Source organism: Narcine bancroftii, chromosome 10 (genome assembly GCF_036971445.1).
Source record: "Narcine bancroftii isolate sNarBan1 chromosome 10, sNarBan1.hap1, whole genome shotgun sequence".
NCBI lineage: Eukaryota > Metazoa > Chordata > Chondrichthyes > Torpediniformes > Narcinidae > Narcine > Narcine bancroftii.
Genome location: NC_091478.1, coordinates 7952773 through 7962391, shown reverse-complemented (window position 1 = coordinate 7962391; position 9619 = coordinate 7952773). Strand labels below are relative to the sequence as shown.

Below are 9619 nucleotides of genomic sequence, written 5' to 3'. Positions count from 1 at the left end.
GAGCCTTTTTTTTTTAAACAACACGAGCTACCCTCCAATCCTCTGGCACTACACCCATAGCCAAGGACATTTTAAATATTTCTGCCAGAGCTTCTGCAATTTCTACACTAGCGTGGTCTAAGGGTATATCTTGACAGGCCCTGGGGATTTATCCACCCTTTTTTTGGTTTAAGACAGCAAGCATTCCCTCCTCTTTAAGCATTATAGGTTTCATGTCCTCACTGTTTATTTTCCTTACTTCCCATGACTTAGTGCCTGTTTCTTGAGTGAATACAGATTAAAAACAAACATTTAAGATCTCCCCCATCTCTTTTGGCTCAATACAAAACCAACCACTCTGATCTTCAAGGGGACTAATTTTGTCCCTTACTATCCTTTTGCTCTTAATATATCTGTTGAAACCCTAAGGATTTTCCTTCATATTGTCTGCCAAAGCAACCTCATGAATTCTTTTAGCCTTCCTGATTTCTTACTTGAGGTTTTTCTTGCTTTTTTAAAAAAATTACTCCCTCAAGAACCTCATTTGCTCCATGTTGCCTATACCTGTTAAACACCTCTCTTTTTCCGAACCAGATCCTTAGTGTCCCTCGAAAACCAAGGTTCCCTATACCTGCTAACCTTGCCTTTAATCCTGACAAGAGCATAAACACACTGTACTCTCAAAATTTAACCTTTGAGGGTCCTCCACTTACCTCGCACATCCTTGCCTGAAAACAACTTATTCCAATCCACATATTCTAGATCCTTTCTTAGTTCCTCAAAATTGGCCTTTTTCCAATTTAGAATCTCAAGCCAAGGCCCTTATCCTTCTCCATAATTAACTTGAAACTAATGGCATTATGATCACTGGACCCAAAATGTTCCCCTACACCTACTTCTGTCACCTGTCCCTTCTCATTCCCTAATAGAAGATCCAGTATTGCACCCTTTCAAGTTGGTACCTCTATATATTGATTTAGAAAAGCTTTCTGAACATGTCTGACAAACTCCAAGCCATCCAGCCCTTTTACAGAATGGAAGTCCCACTCAATACGTGGAAAATGAAAATCTGCTATCACAACCTTATGTTTCATGCAGCAGTTTGTTATCTCTCTACAGATTTACTCCAATTCTGGTTGAATATTGGGCAGTCTATAATACAACCCTATGAGTGTGGTCATACCTTTCCCATTCCTCTGCTCCAGCCACATAGCCTCAGTAAACAAACCCTCTCGTCTGTTCTGCCTGAGCACAGCTGTGCTATTTTCCCTGAGAAGCAATGGCATTCCTCTCCCTTGTTCTATCGCGTCTAAGGCCACTGAAGTCGAGAACATTGAGCTGCCCCTCCTGCAATCGTTTCACTAATAGCCACAGTCATAATTCCACCAGCCAATCCAAACTCTCAACTAGTCTGCCTTTCCTACAACCCTCCTTGCATTGAAATAGATGCACCTGAGAACATGTCCACCACATACAACCCGTTGACTTCTAACATTACATGCAATCTTCACGTCATCTTTTCCCTCCTCCACTCCTCTATCTGTTCTGGCTCTCTGATTCCCAACCCTCTGCAATTCTAGTTTAAACCCACCAGAGCAACACTAGCAAACTTCGCAAGGATATTAGTCTCCCTCTTGTTCCATTGGACCATGTCCCACCTTCCCTGGAAGAGAGCCCAATGATCCAGAAACCTGAAGCCCTCCCTCCTGCACCACATCTTTAGCCACATGTTAAGCTGCATTATCCTCCTGTTTCTAACCTCATCAGCACATGGCACAGGTAGTAATCCTGAAATCACAATCCTGGAGGTCCTGTCCTTCAACCTAGCCCCTAACTCCCTAAACTCTCCTTGCATGACCTCCTCACCTTTTCTATCCACATCATAGGTGGCTACATGGACCATGGCATCTGGCTGTTCAATCTTAGTCCTGAGAATGCTGTGAACTCAGTCTAAGATATCTCAGACCCTGGCACCTGGGAGGCAACATACCATCCAGGATACTCAAACTCTTCCACAGAACCTCTTAACCATCCCCCTAACTATGGAATCCCCTCCTAGGTGTGATAGCATCCCTGTAACTCCTGACTATCATCCCCCTCACCCTCCCAAATGATCTGGAATTCATCCAACTCCAGCTCCAATTCACTAATTCAGCTGCTCAAGAGATGCACCCGGATCCACTTCTCACAGATCAAGTCATAAGGGATACTGTTGGTTTCCTTGATGACACACATTCTGCAAGAGGAGTATTTTCCCTGCCTTGGCAGCTATTCCACTATTCATGACCAGAGGGGAAAAAAAAATGAGATCTAAAACCTGGTCTTACCTGCTTAATCCCTTTTGTTTCCCAAATAGGGTGACCTTTTCTTACTTTGACTCCTGCATCTCCACCTCACTGCCTATTCCCCATATCCCCTTGAGCCACTCTAACGATGACCACTCCACGACACAGTCCCTCACTTTTATCATGTTGTTTAGGTCACCTCAATTGCCCTTCGACTGTTGAACTCCACTGCCCAATCAACTGCTCCTCTGTCTTCGACTGTTGCACTTGATTGCCCAATTGAGTTCAATGATGAGAGGCATTGATCATGTGGATGGTCAGGGGCTTTTGTCACTAGGGCTGAAGTGTAGTTTTAAGATGCTCGGTGGTAAGTGCTGGGGGTTGTAAGGGATAATAATTTCACACATAGAGTGGTGAGTGCACTGCCGGCAACAATGGTGGAGGCAGGTACAATGGGATCTTTTAAGACACAATTAGATAAGGACATGGAACTGAGAAAAATGCAGGGTTATGCATAGGGAGATTCAAGACAGTAGATTATTACATTGGCACAACCCTGTGGGTGGAAGGCCCTTTACTGTGCTATGGATTTCTATGTTCTATGATGTTGGAATGGTACTATAATCATTTACAGAAATGTTGAATAAATCTTAAAGTAATTTTGTTTCTTTGAAATATTTCTGACATTTATAATATGTAATAAAGACATTGCTTTCACCAGGAACATTGATAGTTTATGTTTTACTTCACTTTGTGTGTGATGTATAACCTCCGCCAGGAACAACTATTCCATTATGCTCGTGCTCAATTCAAGATATGTTGTCTGTTTCCTAGTGCAAATGAACCCCTTCTACAAATGTACATCTTCATAGAATTTAAAAAACTACAGTACAGCAGAAGGAGTCCACTTGATTCATCACGCCTCGCCTGACCAGACAACCTATATAGTATCTTCCCACATTCCAGTTCTTTCTCCTTGGCCTAGTAGGTTATGCAGATAATTTGAGCATTTCTGACACTGACTTCCACTCTTTCGATATTTTTCCTCCATTTCCTTGCAATTCTTCTAGCTTCTGGTTTAAATATAAACCCCCAATGAAAATAGGCACTTCCCACACACCTCTTCTGTGCCTCATTAACTTCACACACCTCGATTAAAGATCCCCTTGATTTCCTGATCCAAAGAAAACAACTCCAGCTGAGCCAAACTTTGCTCAGAAAACACGTTATTTCCCCTAACAATATTCTCATAAATATCCTTTGAACCCTCTGTAATATGCCATATCCTTCTTGCAATGCAGTGAATAGAAATGTACAAAAGAGTGAATCAACTTGTGTTTCATTCAGGCCCCAGCATGATCTCTCCTTTTTGATTAGTAAAGGAAAACCTTCATAACTACCTTATCTACCTACCCCTGTTCTTCTACTGCATTAAATGATCATACAATTAATTTTATATTCCCATGCCTCATTTCCTCTCCATACTGATATTATTTATGTAATAAAGCAGAAATTTAATATTACACAAAATTGTCTTTCTTTTGTCATAAGGCAGACAAAAGTTCACCATTAGCATTCACATTGCCCGGCACCCCTTACAGTCAGAGCAAAGAAGCAAAAGAGAGACACTGAGTCAATGAGTGCCCATGGATTTGCCCCCAGCACTCCCACAGCTTCTGCAGCCAGTTCAACCCGAGCCCAGATCCAAACCTTTTACATGATGAGGAAGCCTTCAGCACCTGGGGTCCTTTGGGAGCCGTGTTTGCCCTAAACATCCTCTTGAAGACCGGTTCCAATACCTGGTTTTCATGAGCCAGTCTCCAGCAGCCCGCAGCCTTTGTGGTTCCTCATCTGCAAGTCGCCACCAGCTTGCTGCCGTGTGTGTCCTTCAGCTCTACAGCCCCTTGCAGGTTTTCCACTGAGGTCACCACCCTTAGGACTAGTGCCTCTGCTTCTCAATAGGGGGTGTTCTCCCCGTTACTGGAGCTCTGCACCAGTCCACTGCTCCCCCAGAGTCTGCAACCCTCGCGGCTTTTGCTGAGCACAGGCGGCACCATCATGGGCCCAGACCCCAAGGTTGCAGGATTCTAAATAAAGCAGCGGTGGCTCCATCAACAGGCCATCTAAAGCCTGTGCAGAGGCATCAGCAGTAGGACTGGACATAGGTCCCTGCAGGAGAGGACTCTCCCCAGGTCCGCACCAGCGGCTACGCCGCCGTTACAGGAGATTCAGTCGCGCCGCCATTTTAAAACTACAAGCCTCACACTTTTTCCACAATAAATTCCTGCTGCCATTCTTCCGTTCAGTGACATCTTTTTGGTTTGTGCTTCTTTCCCCCTTCATGGTTGACCATATTTGTAATTTCTATGTTAGATCAGAGGCACTGTGAGTTAATGGAAAATTTCACTGGTTTCTATGTGTACCTGAAGAAGCCTTGGAATGCTCTTGCCATACATCCAGTGCTATGAATAAAACTTTGTTGCTGGTTCTGTTGGCATCTTTTATCAGCTATTGATTGGTTGTTTTAGATAGTTTAAGAGCTGGAAAAGGGTGAGATTGTATAGGGCTGAATAGGACAGAGAGGATGTAATTAATGGTCAGTAAAACCAAGGAGATGATTGTGGACTTCTGAAGGAAGTGAGGGGAACACGATCCTGTCCTCATTGAGGGCTCAGTATTGGGGAGGGTCAAAAACTTCAAATGGCTGGGTGTCAACATCTCTGAGGGTCTGTCCTGGAGCCTCCATGTTGATGCAATCAGCAGCTTTACTTTGTGAGTTGTACGAGGAGATTTGGTATGTCATCGAAAACTCCTGAAAACATTTACAGGTGTACTGTGGAGAGCATTCTGGCTGGTTGTATCACTGCCTGGAGTGGAGGCACCAAATCTCAGGACAAGATGAACTCAGTCTGCAACATCACACACACCAGACTTCACTCCATCGAGGACCTCTGCATGAGGTGGTCATGCACCTTCATTTTTCCCCTGGTTGGGAGAATCTGCCTGTCCAACATTGGACTCAGAACCAACAAAGCAGGAGTGGAAGCAAGTTGTCCTTGAGCCTGATGGCCCACCTAAGAAGAAGGTAGAGTGCATATGCAGATTTTTTTCCTTTATCTTATCTATAATATTTATTGTGATTTCCAGAGAAGCATTGTATTGAATGTTGGAATAATTTGATTCAGGAGGAGGCAAATTCAACCAGTCATGTGGTACCCTGCCGGCAATGATAAACTCCTAATTACTACTCCCAGTTGGACCAATGCTGACAATATTTGCTGGAACTGTCAAAGACGTGTAAAGTGAAGAAGAAGAAGAAAAAAGGACAAATATATGATCTCAGTTTTCTGACAACTTTGTATAAATTTCAATTGCGTTAAATTGTATTAGAAAATATTGTTTTACTTCTTGATGCTCCATTTAAAAAAATCTCACATCAGAAAAGCGGAAAATACTTGAAAGAGAAGTAAATAACCTAACATTTTGAGACAATATCTGCATCCTTCTCATTTTCCATCTTAACGTTGGCCTATTTTGCTGGACACCTGGATGTTGTTAAATGCCTTCAGGGATTTAGTGCTAAATGGGAAGCCCTAGATAATGAGGGCTTCTCCTCTGTGCTTAACATTATGGATGGGGAACACTTCAATGTGATTTAATGGATGATAGATGATGGTTGAGAGGCATGGAATTCATTCAAGACAAGTTTTATAATTGTTATACAAATGGAATCAATAAAAATCTAAATTAGTTCCACATGTTTTTGTAATCTGACTGTTCTAATTTCATCTAAATTTGGCAGTTCTCATTTATAATAGTATAGGTGCCATCAAAAGAAGTTAAATACAACAGAATCAAGGGGTGCTTTGGCTGAGCCACAGAGCAGTATTGAATTGGTAGAGATTGCAAACCTTAACTGTCTAATTTAGAATTTGTGGACACAAAATGAGATGACTACGTAAAAACAATTGCCTAGAAATGCCAGTGCTTCCTGAAGTATGTACCGAATGGGCAAAGCAGCAGGTTGTAATGAGCTGTTTGATCAACTTAATTTGTGCCCGAATTTATAAGCCCTTCTTCCTGAGACGGTGGTAGAGTGGGTTCGGTGGATGCAGATCTGATGAGTCCGAGCAGTAGAGATTTGCATTTTGGAACGTTTTGGGTGGTGATGGTCAGGAGGCGAGAAATGGCAGTCTTTACATTGCCTGGAATGGTGCAAAGATAGGGATGGGGATTTAGCATATTATAAATTATGGGGATTTGTGTGGCAGTGGAGGCAGGAAATAGGTTTGTGATTTGGGGGCAGGATGTCAGAAATCAAACCGAGATCTGTGATGTAATTTGGGGTGGTGGGGATGCATGCCTGGGGATTGGGACTGGCGTTTGATTTGTTTGCAGAATGAAAGTGGAATTGGGGTTTGGGAGATTGAGGACAAATGAATCAATGGGCTGGGTTGGCAGGGGGGATGGGAGATTGAGGTCTGGTGCTCAAGGGAATGGAAGTGCAGTGGATGGTGGGAGGTATGGACCACATTGCGAAGTGATTCTCTATGTGCCAGAATCCCAGTTCATTGCTGCTCTGAGACCCTTTTGTCCCAGTCCATCTGATGCTGCTTTTTTCTCCCTGGACAACACAGTCTAAATTCTCCTGTAATGCAAAAAGAACAATGGGCAGAGAATGAAATAATCCCACACATCATGTTGATGTGAAGCAATGTGAAAAGCGTAGGCAGTGATTGTGGTCATATTTCACTCCAGGGGGAAGAAACTATTTTTAATTAACACTGTAAAAGATATCGCAATGCAATTGAAATTTCTAGGTTAACATGTTTTCAATTAGCCCAGTTCAATAATCCAACATGTTCACAATTTTCCTTATACTTGCTGCAGAGTGCAAATAAACATCAGGACGTATCACAGCAAGTAGAGTTTCAGAGTCTCATCTTAAATTTCAGCTCAGCAACATAGTGGGTAATGGGTGACTCAAACCTTGATTATTTTTTCTCTGTTACTTACTTTTAGCAATTTAATCCTTTTTAATGAAAACATTGAATTAAATGTATCAACATGACATAACTACTGCAGTGCCTGTAATGGCTGCAAAAGACGAAAGAGAAATTGAGCACATTGAATAGAATTAATTTGTTTTTGTCACGTGTCCCAAGGTGAAAAACCTTGTTTTATGTGCTATCCACGAGGAAATAAGGAGGGGGCCATGGGAGGTGGAATTGCTCTGTTGAGAGCTGAAGTGGATCTGATGGACAAAATAATTCATTGTAAGTAGGAGGTTTGCTGTGCACTCTCATCCCAAGTTGCTTTCACAAATACCCTGGAGACTAATAGTAGAGGATCAAAGTAAAAAAAACTTTCACAGCTCATGTGAAAAGTAACATGCCAAAAGAGATGCTCCAGGGTAAGGCAGATGGAATAATGAAGATGGAACATATTTTCACCAGTCCTCAGTGAGTGGAGTGTCATTTCTGTTTACTGTGAAAAGATTGGTGTGGCTGATTGTCATTCAATGTCAACACTGCTTTTATGATTCACAGCTATGTGTGACAATAACATAAGTTGCTTCGCTTGTCATTAAAAAGCCACTACAAATGTGAATATCCAGGAAAAAAGGGACAGATAACACAGATGGCAGGTTCTTGAGATCTTTCCTGAGGAACAACACATACAACACTGATGGCAACCCACCAGCGACAATGGGCCCATTCCAGTTTGTCTATCGGCCAAACCGATCCACAGACAATGACAATGCAGTAGCCCTGAGCCTTCACTCGATCCTGAACCACCTAGAGAACGATGCTCATATGGCAGGCTGTTGTAAATTGACCAGCTTGGTTTTAAACACAATAAGACCTTAGAGGCTGGTGGATAAATTGTTTTCGCCAAAACACAAAAGAGCTCCACCCCCCACCCCCCCACCACCCCTTGCAACTGGATCCTGAACTTCTTGATGGAAAGAGCAAAGTCTATCCAGGTTGGTAGCAAATCCTCAAGCCCATCACACTGCTCAGCCTGATGCTGTTCACATTGCTAACTCACGAGGGTACTGCCAGGCTCAGCTCCAATAGAATCAAGTTTGTGGTTGACACAATGGTCGTTGGGTTCATCGGCAACAATGAGTTGACTTACAGAGAGGTTGAAAGACTTGTACAGTGATACAAGAACAACTTGAGTCTCAACATGGACAAGACAAGGAAGATTGTGGTCTTCTGAAGGCTGAAGGACCATTTTCCACTACTATCAACGGCCCCATCATAGAGTGGGCAGCATAACGTTCCTTGGTGTCCATTTAAAGAATGACCAATACTGGACCGACAACCCCTCCTCATTAACGAAGAAGACGCAGAATCACCTACACTTCCTAAGGAGGTTGAAGAGGGTAAGGCTACCAGCCCCCATCCTAACAACGATCTACAGGAGCATGCCAAAGAGTGTTCTGGCTGGCAGCATCATAGTGTGGTATGGTATCTGCAAAGCATCAGATCTGAGGTCAGTTCAGAAGGTGATTAAAACTGCTGAAAAGATCACTGGGATCTCCTGTCCCTCCATCGACGATATCTACAGGGAGCGGTGCTCAGTGAAGCATTGAGGACCTTACTATCCAGCGCACAGTATCTTTGAGACACTACCTTCAAGGGAGAGGTACAGGAGCAAAAAAATTAGGACCGCCAGGCTGGGAAACAGCTTCTTCCCACAGGCAGAGAGACTGTTGAACAAATCTAGAAATCAGTAATTACTTATATATATATATATAATCTACCGGCATCACCTACGGCTCCTAGAACGCTTCCATCAGCATTGTCTCCGCTCCATCCTCAACATTCATTGGAGTGCTTTCATCCCTAACGTCGAAGTACTCGAGATGGCAGAGGTTGACAGCATCGAGTCCACGCTGCTGAAGATCCAGCTGCGCTGGGTGGGTCACGTCTCCAGAATGGAGGACCATCGCCTTCCCAAGATCGTGTTATATGGCGAGCTCTCCACTGGCCACCGTGACAGAGGTGCACCAAAGAAAAGGTACAAGGACTGCCTAAAGAAATCTCTTGGTGCCTGCCACATTGACCACTGCCAGTGGGCTGATCTCGCCTCAAACCGTGCATCTTGGCGCCTCAGTTTGGCGGGCAGCAACCTCCTTTGAAGAAGACTGCAGAGCTCACCTCACTGACAAAAGGCAAAGGAGGAAAAATCCAACACCCAACCCCAACCAACCAAAATTCCCCTGCAACCGCAGCAACCGTGTCAGCCTGTCCCGCATCGGATTTGTCAGCCACAAACGAGCCTGCAGCTGACGTGGACATTTACCCCCTCCATAAATCTTCGTCCGCGAAACCAAGCCAAAAAAG

General features: G+C 43.6%; 1 protein-coding gene across 1 annotated transcript in view; it reads right to left on the bottom strand.

Moving 5' to 3' along the window:
- Positions 1-9619, bottom strand: part of dhx32b (DEAH (Asp-Glu-Ala-His) box polypeptide 32b) — a 48816-nt gene that overhangs the window by 33074 nt on the left and 6123 nt on the right. The window lies entirely within an intron of this gene.